This window comes from Pinus tabuliformis, chromosome 5_2 (genome assembly GCF_031772625.1).
Source record: "Pinus tabuliformis cultivar Carrire ecotype Pingquan chromosome 5_2, CPIR1, whole genome shotgun sequence".
Classification (NCBI taxonomy): Eukaryota; Viridiplantae; Streptophyta; class Pinopsida; order Pinales; family Pinaceae; genus Pinus; species Pinus tabuliformis.
Window position 1 is genome coordinate 135,715,256 of NC_142306.1, and position 15,187 is coordinate 135,730,442.

A 15,187-nucleotide genomic window follows, 5' to 3' on the forward strand; every position below is an offset into this window, starting at 1 on the left:
TGGTTACATACAGGTCTAGTCGCAGCTTCAAAGGTTACCCATCTCACACATAGGTAAGCCATATTATATTCCACGGTTGGTCATTATTGTCGAGTTATTACAGAGGTGGTCTCTCTCTCATAGTTGTTTTTTGTTCACGTATGGCTTGTGGGTTTGGTCCAAAACCCTTGTTTGATTTGTGCTTGGCTAAAGGTGACTCCTTTGCTAATCTCCACTCCTTCCTATGGTTTCTAGGTGTGTTGGAAACCTTGTTTATCTGTCTTGTTTCAGAGAACCACATTTTGTGACAAGGGGTTTAAGAGTTGTAATATTTGATGTTGCAGCTATGGCTAGGATGTGTTGTTGATTTTGAATTGAAGTAATAATTCAGATCTTGGGTTTATTTTGTTGCTTATATGAGCGACCCTAGAGTTTTTGTAGCTCAGTTCTCTTCCTGCAAGTTCTCTTCGAGCACATGACAAAACTTATTTATGAATTTTGTGTAATATTTTGTTCAACTAGATTAATATTGACGGAATACAGTTATATGAAACTTGTTAATGAATTTTGGGTCTTTATTTATGTGAATTCCAGTTGCGGCATAATCAATTGTTGAGCTTTGAAATTTGGTTGATTACCGAAGGTTATTTGATTTTATGACTTTCAAATCTAATTCCAGGTTATGTCATTCATTTTATATACTTTATATATATATGTATATGACCAGAATTCATGGGTTTTGGTTTAAGGAACCAATGTAAATGGCTATGGATGGGTTCTTTCCGAACCCATATGAGGCTAAAAACCCTAGGTGTATAACAAAATGTAATGTAAACGCAAACCTAATCGAAAGCATAGAGAAATGGTTACATGTTGACTTCTCTCTATAGTTTGAGGGAAGATTTTCTGTTTATGATGGAGGTGTGATATTTAGGCATATAGATTGCTACATAAACATGTTTACAATTCATTTCTTTTATTTATTTATATTATTGCAAGAAACTGATAAGCATTTTCTTTACTGTTTGTACAACTATATGTTATAAAGTTAAATTGACAATTGTATGTAACGCTATTTTGTTTATTAGCTCAACATTTATTGATAATTGACAATCCATAGTTCTTTGTATGTTTATCAATATCCATTAGGAAGCATGCGCCATCTATTTGTTTTACTATTCCACTCAGAAATTAGTGAATGATTATCATTAATACTAGATCATTTCCATACTTCCTACTTACAGTAGACAGGTCATTCACTATTGGTATTTTATGTCCATTTACATTAAACCTTCAAATTACTTTACTGATAATGATTACCATGTTAGTATCACTTATTTGTCTTTCGTTATGCACACATTAAATAATTCAAAGATCTCTCCACCTAGACTTGGAACTCACAATTACGTCCAAATTCCCCCTTTGAGCCCTTCCAATTCTGCTAATCAGGAACAACTGGGTACCTTGGGCATGAGGATTTTGTCCAGCCTCAAGTCCCGTACCTCACAACTTGTTACCAAAACTTTCTTTCCCACTGGTTATGTTCTCCAACTCAAGGAAGAATGCAACGCCATCATGTTTTCCCTTCCAACCCCCCTACAGTTTTTCCCTCTTTTCCTCTTAAGGAAAAAGTGTGAAGGAACAATTGTAAATGTTCTCAGCAATTGGTTCAACTGTTTCTTTGATTCTTTTAATAATCTGGTCCAAAGACTTTTAACTAATAATTAAGAGTATTTGTTCTATCTACTTAAGCCCAATAGTTTAAATAGTTAAATAACATAAATGAAATTAAACTTGTTAAAAACAACTCATGATGTCTCATTGTATGTTACATGTCCCTTCGATCGAGAGGAACACCATCCATGGTGTTCTTTTTGTATGTAAGCAATGCAGGATAATCTTTTCGCTATTTCTCTCCTTGCAGAGGTGGTTTCTCTCCGATCAAGGATATGAAGAGGCTCTACCAAAAATTCTCCATCTGGTTCTACCTACACATTCATAATATGTTGTCCGAAGATTAAAAAAAAAATCTTTTAGTCATATTGCTTTCTATTTATCATTACCTGAATACTTTCCCAGTTAATAATATGTCGAGGGTCATAAATATACCTTTTAACAATGACATATGAAAGATATTGTGTACTCAGTTGTGGCCTGGTAGTGCTATTTTTTATGCCATAGGCCCAAACCGTTCCAAAATTTGGAAAGGCCCAGAGTAGTGTGGTGTCAATTTTGCAAAACCTTTCCATTGTAAGGTGATATTCTGAGGTTTCACCTTTAGATACACATGATCACCCAACTGGAATTCTTTATGAGTTCTCTTCTTGTCTTCATACACTTTTTGTCTGTTTTATGCTTCCTTTATGTTCTGGCAAACCTTATTAATGGTAGCCTCCATTTCCACTAGCATGTAGAGACCCAATGCTAATTTATTCTCCGAACTATTCCAATCTATGGGTACTCGAAACTTTCCTTCGTATAGTACTTCGAAAGTATTCATACCCAAAGATTCGTGATGCCCATTATTGTAGGCGAATTCTACCAAGTGGAAGTCATCTTCCCACTCCTGTGGTTTTTGCATTACAAACATTCGCAACATATCCTCCAACACTTGATTTACTCGCTCTGTTCGACCATTTGTCTACGGATGGTAAGTAGTACTGAAATGGATTTGGGTACCAAGTCCTGCAAGGAGAGTTTTCTAGAAAGCAGATGTAAAGTTTACATCCCCATTTGAGATCACTACTCGGGGTATCCTATGTCGGGGAAATATTTCTCTCATAAATATGTTTGCAATATCTACTATTTTATAGGTGGATTTTACAGGAACGAAATGAGTAGTCTTGCTCAGCTTGTCTACGACCACCATGATTAAGTCATGTTGCTTTCTGGTACGAGGTAACACCGTAATAAAATCTAGAGTGATGGTCTCCCATTTCCATTCCGAAATGGTTAGCGGTTGCAACAAACCTGCAGGATGCTCGTGTTTAGCTTTCACTAATTGGGACCCTAAGCACTTGGATAAATATTCAGCCACATCTTTTCATAAATCGGGCCAGAAATAACTCGTCTTAATGGAAGAATACAATTTATGGTATCTTGGGTGGGTAGCATAAGGTTTCCTATGAAACTCATCTAATAAAATTTGGTTCACGGAAGTCTGGTTAGGAATGTAAATTCCATTTCTTAATGTTAACATTTTATCAGAATTAATTGCATACTCACATTGCTTCCCTCTTTCTTGGTCTTGCGAAGCTTGTTTCCATAAGAATGCATATTCCGGATCCTTCAGGGAGGCTTCTCGGATGACCTCTGGTAGGTGAGATTGTGCTTGACTAAAACGTACTTCATAGATGCAATGTAATTTTCTTCTTAAAGCATCAGCTACTCAGTTTTCTTTTCCTTTGATGTGTTTCAAGTCAAAATCAAATTCACTCAGGAATGTGGTCCATCTAGCCTGGGGTGCATTTAAACTATATTGATTAATGAAATTTGTCAAACTGTTATGGTCAGTTAATAAAAAAAATTTCTTCCCCACAAGGTAGTGCCGCAAAATCTTTAGCACATGCACTACCGCGGTCAACTCCAAATCACAAGCTGAGTAGCGTCATTCATAATCCTTCAGTTTTCGTGACTCATAAGCAATGACCTTTGCTTCCTGAGTTAGTACTACACCGATGCCTTCTTTGCTTGCATTGATACATACTATAAACGATTTTCCCATATCTTCTACCCTTAGCACCAGAGCAGTTGTAAGAAATTATTTTAGTTGCTCAAAACTTTGTTGGCATTTAGTTGTCCAGTGGAAAGCTCGTCCCTTTTTCTGAAGTGAAGTCATTGGGAAAGTTATTTTCAAAAAACCTTAATAAATCGGTGGTAATACCCTTCTAAGACTAAGAAGGAGCTTATGTCGGTCACGTTCTTCGATGCCATCCATTCCATAATAGTTTTGATTTTCTTCGGATCCACTGCTATCCCCTCTACTAATATAGCATGGCCTAGGCACTGGATTTGATCTTTGTAAAAATCACACTTGCTAAACTTCGCGTACAGTTGGTTTTCTCTCAAAATCTGCAGTACCGTTTTCAAGTGTTGTTCTTGTTCCTCTTGATTTTTAAAGTATATTAGTATGTCATCAATAAAAATCAATACAAATTTATCTAGAAAGGGCTGGAAAATACTGTGCATTAGGCTCATGAAAGTGGCTGGTGCATTGGTAAGGCCAAAACGCAATACCACAAACTCGTAATGTCCATAATGAGTTCATAATGTGGTTTTACAGATGTCTTCATCCATTATTCTGCTTTGGTGGTATCCGGACATTAAATCAATGTTTGAGAACATGCTATCTCCCTACACTTGGTCAAATAAGTCAGTGATATGAGGTAGTAGATATTTGCTCTTGATGGTCAGCTTATTCAACTGACAATAGTTAATGCATTATCATAGGGTCCCATCCTTTTTGCGTACAAACAACACTGGGGCTCCCCAAAAAGACACACTTGGGCGTATGTATCCACATTTAACAACTCTTGCAATTGTATTTTAAGTTCAACCAATTATGGAACACTCATACAATAAGGGGCTTTCGAAACAGGGGCTTCTCCGGGAACTTGTTCAATTGTAAAATCGATGTCTCTCCTTGGCACTAATCCTGGAATAGATTCAGGGAATACGTTTAAGAAATCCTGGATTATAGGGATAATCTCTAAAGAAGTCATTTTATTTTTATCATTGTTGTACCCCTCCTGGAGAACATAAATCTGGCAGACTTTTGCTATACACATTCCAAGATGATTGGTTGTAATCAGGAACAACTTGATATTTTTCTTAATTCCCTAAATTTCCTTCCACTCTCCTAACTCAGTAAGGTAGCTTATGGATTTTTCTTTGCAATCTACTAGGGACCAACGACCTTCTAACCAGTCCATCCCTATTAATACATCATATAAGCCTAGGGGAAGAATATTTAGAATGACCCAGATAGGTTGTCCTGAAACTATTATAGGGAAGTTTTATGTTTTAGCTGACACCTTTCTTTTGGTCCCAGTAGCTAGTTGAACTAGTCACGACTGTCTATATTTACTGCTTTGTAGTTAACATATTTCTACAACTTTAGGACTAATGTAACTCAGACTAGTGTCTGGATCAAATAAAACAAAAACAGATTGATCAGCAATCATACCTTTGGATTCGATCATGGTGGGCTAATATTCCACCTAATGATCGTCCAAGGTAGCATTAATCCTGGGCATGCTCCTTGTGATATCCCCTACCACAGAGGCTTCTTGCATATTAGAAAGTTGCTCAGTTTGATCTTTGTGCAGGAAGTTCTTGTAGTAATGTGGTTCTCCGCATCCCCAATGTTGTAGTGGCAGTTTTGATGGTTGTTCAATAAGAATTTTGTTAATTCCTTCAAGTTGTCTATTCTTAGTGAATGTCTGAGTTCTGGGTGGGTTTCTAGAAAACTTTCTGAAAGTCCTTTGTTGATTGTTTATGCCATGTATGGTTTTCTGATGTCTATTCGGTGGAAAATTCCTCATCTTCTTAGCAGAAACTCCTTTAGATCCCTCATTTTTGTGCTTCATCTGCTGGTAATAGATGCGAGCCTTCTGGACTGCGTCGTCTTGGTTCTGGGATAGTCAAATTCTAATTTTTGTTTCATGAAGTTGGTAAAACTGCTAATAAACCATTGGATCTTATATTTTTATTCTTGCATAAATGGGACATATCACAACAAGGAAGTAAAGCGTGCTACATATTCATCCATGGTCAAGGTTCCCATCCTTAACTCATGGAAGTATTTTTCTTTTTCATTGTAATAATGTCCTGTTAAATATTTATTTTTAAAGTGTTTATATTATTCTTTCCATGTTACTTGTTCTTCATCAATATTTCTTACAGTTTTAATTTCTTCCCACTAGAGGGTGGATTTTCCTCGTAATTGGTAAACTGCCAGACTTCCGTTAAATGTTTCGATATATTAATAAATATAGAAGTATTTACCCATGTCTATCAGCCAAGCTTCCGCTGCTTCTTCTGACCCTCCTTCGAACAGTGAGGTTCTGATTTTTTTGAGCTCACCTTGTAATTCTATCTTTGGCCTTTTTGGCTTTCTTTGGTCAAAAATGTTATTTGAACGCCCTTCATCCTCTTCATTCTAACCTTCTACGGATTCTTCTCCTGACAAAATTTTAAGAATCTTCTCCTACTCCTGTCTTAGTCGTTCATTGTCCTTTCTGAGATTCATCATCTCTGCTCGAAGCTGTTGTACTGTCTCGAGTAACACAACATTGGCTTGTCTCAATTCTTCTCCTAATTGCACCCATAGTTTTGGGTTGGACTCTACATAAGGAACCTCCATCTGCCTCGATTATCTAGGGCTCCTATTCATTTTATCCTTGATGCTAGTTCACATTCTTTTTTCATAATCAACCAAAACTCAGTTTATTTTATTTCACATCTATATAGGAACATCACAACTTAATTAAATGTTAGAATAACCCAGAGGTCTCACTATGCGAGCCTGGGCTCTGATACATTATCTATTATGCATTATCATTATAATACTAATATCATGTCTTTCCCTTGGTCTGTCACACCGTGGACTCATATGATTACTGCGTTAATAACTTTGGTTCACGTTCCTGATTTGGGTTAGAACTTGAACTGTGGGGTCGATATGGGTACACCACATTAACAACTTACATGGCACATTCCACAACTTCCTGTATTATTCCCACACTCCTGCATCAGTATCGAGTAGGCTGCCCTCCATTAACGCTTAAGGGTTCTGAGGTGTCCTCCTACCTGGATTATACGTGCTTGTCCTCGCCACCTGCGATGGTGTTAATGCTCTCACCTACATTATCGTGGAAGAATCCAGAGACTTCTTTAGCTGTCTATCTGTCGTTCGATCAGCGACGATCAAGGATGTTGATTTGTCGAGCCTGGCTAGAGGGTTTATCAATAGTATTGGTGGAAGGAATAGTTCATTTGGTTATGCTATGTCTTGGCGCTCTCCTTTGTTATTGCAGTTTTATGAAAATATGTCCATTCTACCTCTGAGGCTCCAGGTTCCATCCTTGTTCCCATTCCACTCATGTTATGTTGTTAATGTCTTTTCTCCCACTGAGGGATGGTATCACAGTTCTAGAGTTTGTTTGACAAGTTATTGGCATTTTGGAACAATAATGGAGAACTTGAACTGGTCTTTGGTTGTTTTGAGGAAAGAAACATTGCTCTAACATTTTAAGGTAACCATTGTTCTTCTATCGATAATGTCATTTGCGTCTTATACATTTATTTTCCATTCCATCCTCGCCAAGGTGTTTTGGTTCCGTACATTTATGATCGTGGCTTCAAAGTTTACCCAACTCATGCACAGGTAAGCCATACTATATTCCACGGTTAGTCATTACTGTCGAGCTATTATAGAGGTGGTCTCTCTCTCATAGCTTCTTACTGTGCATGTATGGCTTCTGGGTCTTGTTCAAAACCCTTTTTGGTTTTTTGTATGGCTAAAGGTGACTGCTTCCTTAATCTTCGCTCCTTTCTACGCTTTCTAGGTGTGTTAGAAACCTTGTTTATGTGTCTTGGTTCAGAGAACCACTTTCTGTGGTAGAAGGTTTAAGAGCTGTAATATTCGATGTTGCGGCTATGACTAGGATGTGATGTTGATTTTGAATTGGAGTAATAATTCAGATCTTGGGTTTATTTTTTTGCTTATATGAGCCACCCTAGAGTTGTTGTATCTCAGTTCGCTTCCTGCACGTTCTCTTCGAGAAAATTGTAGAACTTATTTATGATTTTTCTGTAATGTTTTTTTGAACTGGACTGATTTTGATGGAATACAGTTATATGAAACATGTATATGATTAGAATTCATGGGTTTTGGTTTAAGGAACTAGGGTACATGGCTCTGGATGGGTTATTTCTAAACCTGTCTGAGGCTACAAACCCTAGATGTATAACAAAATGTAATGTAAACACAAACTTAATCGAAAGCATAGAGAAATGGTTCCATGTTGACTTCTCTCTACAGTTTGAGGGAGATTTTCTGTGTATGATGGAGGTCTAAAATTTAGACATATATATGACTACATAAACATGTTTACAATTCGTATCTTTTATTTATTTATATACTTGCAGGAAACTAATAGGATTTTTCTTTACTGTTTATACACCTATATGTTATCAGGTTAAATTGACAATTGTCTACAACGTTATTTTGTTTATTAGCTCAACATTTTTTCTAATTGACAGTGTATAGTTCTTTGTATGTTTATCAGCATCCATTAGGAATCATGCATCATCTATTTGTTTTAATGTTCCGCTCAGAAATTAGTGAAGGATTATCATTAATACTAAATCATTTCCATACTTCCTACTTATAGTAGATAGGCCATTCACTATTGCTATTTTATCTCTATTTACAGTAAACCTTCAAATTACTCTATTGATAATGATTACCATGTTAGTATCACTTATCTGCCTTTCGTTATGCACACATTAGATAATTGGAAGATCTCTCCACCCATCCTTGGAACAGGCAATTACTTCCAGACTCCCTCTGATCCCTTCCACTTCTGCTAATCAGGAACACCTGGGTACCATGGGCATCAAGACTCTGTCTAGCCTCAAGTCCCGTACCTCACATCTTGTTACCTCAACTTTATTTCCCATTGGTTAAGTTCACCAGCTTAAGGAAGAATGCAACACCGTCCTGTTTTCCCTTCCAAACACTCCCCGAGGGTTCTGCCCTCTTTTCCTCTTAAGGAAAAAGGGTGAAAGAATAGTTGTAACTATTCTAATAAGTTTGTTCAAGTATTTCTTTGATTCTTTTAATAATCCGGTCCAAAGTCTTTTAATTAATAACTAACAATATTTGTTCTATCCATTTAAGCCCAATAGTTTAAATAGTTAAATAACATAAGTGAAATTAAACTTGGTAAAAACAACTCATGATGTGTCATTGTATGTTACAAATAACATGTATAAGGTATCCAATCGTTGATTCTATTTGGAAAGGTTTAAAAAATATAAAATTAATATTGAGATTTTTAAATGCAAAAAATATTATATATATCTTAAAAATACTTTTGTAAAATAAATTATTAAAGATAAGTAATACTCTAATGTTTAAGATTTTAAATATTTTACAAGGTAATGGGAAATTTCGTCGATCGTCAAAACAAATTTATTCTATGTCTCGTCAGAAACAGTTCGACGTTTAATACACTTTAAAAGACAATCTTTATGTGTATTGATTTGGAATTAAAAAGCCACTCTTGCCTTTGGAAGTTAACACTAATTCATATTCTCCTTCGCAAACGTATGTTACACCGACATTTTATCATATGTCGGTATACAACACTGTGGTTAACAATTTTTTTCATCTTTCTTAAACTGGAATACATGAATGGTTTGTAAATAATTCAGAGGGAGTTTCTATTTCAATATTAATAGTTACAATAATAAAAATATTATAGTTAAAATGGTTTTATTAAATATGTTTATTATTTTATGATTTATTTTTTTGGAGTGTTTGTGATGATGATGATTAACATACACTGGGACCAAACATTGGTTTATCAGACCTAAATAAAATGAATTATTTAGTTTGATTTAAGGTTTTATTCCTATGCTCAAAAATCTTGGAGAGAAGCCTCCCGAGCTCACTATAATTTTGACATCGAAGAAAGCTAGGAAGGTCAACATTGCAAGAAAGATTACGAAACTTAGATCTAATGTGGTTATACGCAGGGCACTCTAAGAGGAAATGATTTTCATCTTTGATGTTCATATTCTCACAGAGATGGCAGATCCTTTCCATCCATGGTGTTTTAACCCAATGACCTGTTTCACTATGGAGCTCATGAGAGTTCATCCTAATCTTGGCTATATTCATTTTCTTCTTTGCGCTAGTTAAAACCGAGAGATACTTTTGATCTTCTAGGGTGGGGTTGATGACCTCCTTATAATATCTTAATTTTATTTTCGCTGCTAAATCTTTCTCACACCACTTTTTTTTTTGAACTTAGAAGTAACAATATTTTTAATGTTATTAATGTTTTGCAATGCAACATTCTCGTTGATCTCCCAATGGTTTTACCAAGCCCTGGTGTCTTCATACCAACCTCGTTTGAGCCTAAGGTGTTTTTGGCTGGAATTTAAAGCTAGCTTAGGAAGTCTATGGTATCCCATGTTATTGACTTTGCACTTGTACAACAGAAGCCTAGTCATAGCTAGGCTCTTGATAGGGGAAATACCCACTTCTATAAGGAGAATAGGATAGGGTGTATTGATTTTAATTTCCAGGATATACGTTATAAAGCGTTTCTGTATTTGTTCAATCTTTCTCCAGGATTCTCTAGAGATGATGCAACCCCAAACCTCACATCCATATAAGATAACAAGAGTGACTAAAGTTTCAAAGTGGAACTTTTTTCTATCCCACATTACGAGGCTCTTCGTTTTACAATTATTTTCAAGACCAAAATAAGCTTTCCACCCTCCATTAATCCTTTTATCAATGCTATAGTTCCAGTTGACCTTGTGATGAATATCAATTCCTAGGTACTTGTAGGAAGACAGTTCCACCAAGTTACTATTGTCATACATAAAATTACCGTTAGTGTCCTTCTTGGATTTGATAGTCATAACTTTTGTTTTATCAGTTTTAGTAGTCATACCCATGGTAGAGCATAAATCCTTAAGAATTCTAAGGTGCTTATCAAGATCAGATTGGAACCTTGCGAGAATAACAATATCGTCAGCATAGAGAAGAAGGATGATGACTATCCTAGCTAAGATCATGCCAGCACATCCTTCTTCCTCTAAACAACCTTCTAGCTTGTTGATGTAAATGCCAAATAGGGTAGGGGAGAGGGAGCAACGTTGTTTAACTCTGATATTACACTTAATATCTTTCGACCACCCCACATTTCTCTTTAACTTGGAAATTACATTCTCGTATAACCTTATAGTGGCATCTCTCAACTGGAAAGGAACCCTTAGCTCTACCAATATATTCCATAGGTTGTTTCTAGGAACCGCATCGAGAGCCTTTCCAAAGTCCACAAAGCAACAAAAGAGATTGGATTTATCATTACACATTCCTCCACAATGATACTAAGTGTAACAAGGTGGTCCTCTGTTGAGTGCTTCCTTCTAAAACCCGCTTGGCCTTTAGCCCGCTTAGCTTTACTTTCAAGCCATATGCTCAACTTATTTTCAAAAATAACACCATATAACTTGGCTAAGAGAGGGTTGATCATAAATGTCTGATAGTTAGAGGGGTTATTTGTATCCTCACTTTTAAAAATAGGGATAATGAGGCTCTGAGTCCAAGGATTAGGGAACCCTAGCTTGACCGCTTGATTGAAAATCTTGTGGATGTGGGGGATGAGGACGAGACCTCCAAGTTTTAAGATTTCTGCCTGGTAACCTTCAATGTCCTTAGCTTTCCCATTTTCAAGGTGTTTAAGACCATAATCAATGTCTTCTAATGAGAAAACTTCTTTCGTTGTGAGCAGGGTTTCAAAGTTATTCATGACATTTGAAGATTTGTAAAGATTTTTAAGATAGGAATTCTAGTGGTGTAAAGCAATTTTATTATTACCTTGACTTTTCCTAGTTAGAATCTGCCTCCAGAATTTCTTAGGAGCTACATTAGAGAGGTGTAAGATATTCTCTTGTCTTTTACGAATATAGTGCCTTTTTTTCCTTTTAGTTAGGGCATTGTATATTTTTATCTTGCCAATTTTAAGAGATTCATCAAGAGCTTCCTTAATTGCTCTCCTCGCACTTTTACAATCTTTGTCATACCATGGGTTGGTTTTGCTATTTCTTTTATTGCTTGAAACTTCAATTGAGAACTTGTTAATAGGATATGAGAGGGTTGTAGTAAAATTATGATAGAGGTCTTCTATGTTGCTTATACTAGATAAAGGAAGGAAATTAGTTTTTAATTCCTTTAGAAAGAGATCGTTTTTATTTCTATCAAAGATTAAGTTATTTTGTATATAAGGATTATCTTCTATTGGATCTCTATGCATGACAAAATTGAGAATTATAAGAAAAGGCCTATGATCAGAGTCAGGCTCGTGGTCGTTTAAGATGTCAAAATTTATTATTTCGTTGTATAAAGGGACATCTGAAATAACATAGTCTACCATGCTACTACCAAGCCCATGGATGCAGGTCATCTAGCTAGAATTGGGCAACTTCTTTAGACCATTACAAATTATGAGATCCTGAGCACTGCAGAGCTTGACTAGCTCCAACCGAAACAACTTCCCCTAGAGGTCGTCAGAGCTCCTTTTGTACTGGCTAGCTAGAGTAAGGTCTTCGTCTAACCAAAAAGGTCTTCGTCTAACAAAAGAGGATTATGATTGGAGTAATTGCTTAGAAGAATAGCTTGGTTGGTGGAAGTTCGAGCCATCTTATTTTAAATTTATCAAATTTGATATTAAAATATATCTAATCACAGATTATTTTTAATAAAATATTAGGAGTTTATGTATTTTCTCATTAATCTATAGAGTTTTATTATGAAATAAAAAAAACAATATAATATATATCTCGATTTTCAATTTAATAACATTTACAATTTTTTTACAAAATATATGACTTTTTTATAAACACCAAAATTATCCAATAAATTTTAAATAAAATCATGTTAATGGCAATATATTTATAATTTCAATTAACAATATTAATATAAACTTATTAATTTTACATTCTCAATCACTCACTTAAAGCGTGTGCTGCTATATAAATTAAAATATATAAAATTTTCAATTTAAAATATATTAATATTACATAATATACATTTTAATTTTTCTAATATTAATTATTTTATTAAATATATTAATATTAAAGAATATCTATACTGGTATACATAACATTAATTACTTTATTATAAAGTATATTAATAGCTATTTACCAATCATAACTTTTATCACTGTATCTCTTCAGTACAAATAAATATAAGTATTATGGATAAAATAAACTAGAAAGCAACTTAATTGGAACATATTTAAAGGTTTTATAATTGAATACTTCATACAAAATTGAACACTTTTGATCTTATACTTTGTGTTATTTTTCAAATAGCTTATGAAATGAATTCAATGTTAAATCTTCAAAATAATTTTCTTTTAGATGTTTTAGAAATTTTTTTATTTAGGGTTCCTCTATTTGAATGCTTAAATATATTCTTGTTTTTTTATATAGTAAATTTCTTTGTCTAATAATGCGAGGTAGTGATATACCTTTTCTAGTTACGTTTCATTTACTTGAATAGTCAAATATATTTCTTGTTTTTTTATAGTAAAATTGTTTGGGTAATAATGGAAGATGGTGATATTGATTTTTATGTTGGGAGACATGAGATGGTATGTGACACTCTTTTTATTTTCCCAATTTTGTGTTGTAATTAAAAACTTATAATGTTGGGTATCAACATTGGTGCTCCGAATTAGGGCTCTATGATGTCATGTAATGTTTACTTTTATTATTAATAATAATAATAGTAAAATTCTATATTTGAAGGAATGGGGATAAGCAATAGATTATGATTCCTTGAGAGGAAAAATTGACTTCATTTGATTTTCCCCTTCCATGAGATGGTTAGTCTTCGCAAGAAGCTTCTAGAAAGAGGTTTGGAAGATGAAGGGGCAAGGTTTTATTATAAAAGTAAGTGGGAGGATCCACCAAATGGTTCTCCTTCCTTTATATTTTCATCCTATTCCATGTTCTCTCACATACATTCTTCTCCTTCTCACTTAGAAATTATGTTATACTACTAATGTAATTATTCCTTTATCAGAATTTATGGCTTCATTTTTTGTGCAAACATTTAATTTACAATAATAATCATGAGGCTAAGAATAAGTTGGATGTCATATATAAGTATTAACATATTGCTAGGAAAAAAAATATTGTCTATGTTACATATTTTTTATATGAAAATATAAGCGAGTCAAACATGTGGATAGTTATCCTACCAAACTATTAGAAAATTTATTAAAAATTAGTTAGATTCCTTGAAGGGATTGAACTTGAAGTGAAAATTGTCACAATATTAAACCTCCATCTTTCGAACTACTAAAAATAGCATGACGAGAGAAAAAGGTCATGCGCTGGGGGCAATAAAGGTGATTGTGGGAGAGAAAGGAAATCTAAGAAAAGAAAGAGTTCGGGTGAAGAAAATTATGGAAATGAGAAAGATATAGGAGAAATTTTTTGTCTCTCAACTAGTAGGGTGTTTCTAGGACCTATGGAGGAAAAATACAATACTAATTAGATTCTTGATTGGAGTATAGGCCTAAGGATCAAGGGAACTGCTGTAGCAATGGTTCACCTGGTTAGTAAGAATTATTTTTCTTGATTGTATTTCGAAATACTTGTATATGTCACAAATTGATTGTTGATATCCTTCAATAATTTGTTTTTCTTTAAATATGATATTTATGCATGTAATAGTTAGAGGAATAAACAATTGGACATGTAACATGTTAGGTAAGGAGGTGAACCCTTTCCATAATTATTGGTATGTCTATATATTCTGGAAATAGGAAAAGAACTATATATGAATGATTATTCGATATATATTATATGTAAGTTTAGCAAACCCTTGGGCCTATGTAGATGAATATTACGTTTACTACCCATTGATAAATGTATTTCATGCTTTATTGTGGATATTCCTAAAGAATCATTGTATAAAAACTTGGACCTAGAACCCTCTACGTAGCTTATCAATACCAATAATACCCTTAAAGTTGAAGTCAAATTTGGCTAAAGAATGTCGAGATGGATGTGATAAGTAAGTTCAACAAAGATATGGTTTGAATGAGTATTTAAGGAACACCTCATTAAAGAGGATGTAATAGGGGTTACCGCTGTATAATTAATTAGTTACAAAAGAAATATTACATATATAAAAAATGTGATGAGTAACCTATTTAAAGAAAGGTCTAAGTAGCTAAATATGAACAAAGAAATAATCCTAAAATGTATGGCTAAATGCATATAGTCTAATATGTTTCCCGTTTTTCATGAAAAGGTATTAAATTAGTAAATAACTACCAAGGTACATGACATTACATTTCTTTCTAGTAAAGAAAATTATGACATTCACATAATTTAGAAAAATGGAAAACCCAAAAAAAAAATTGATTAACTTCAATAATTTCAAGTT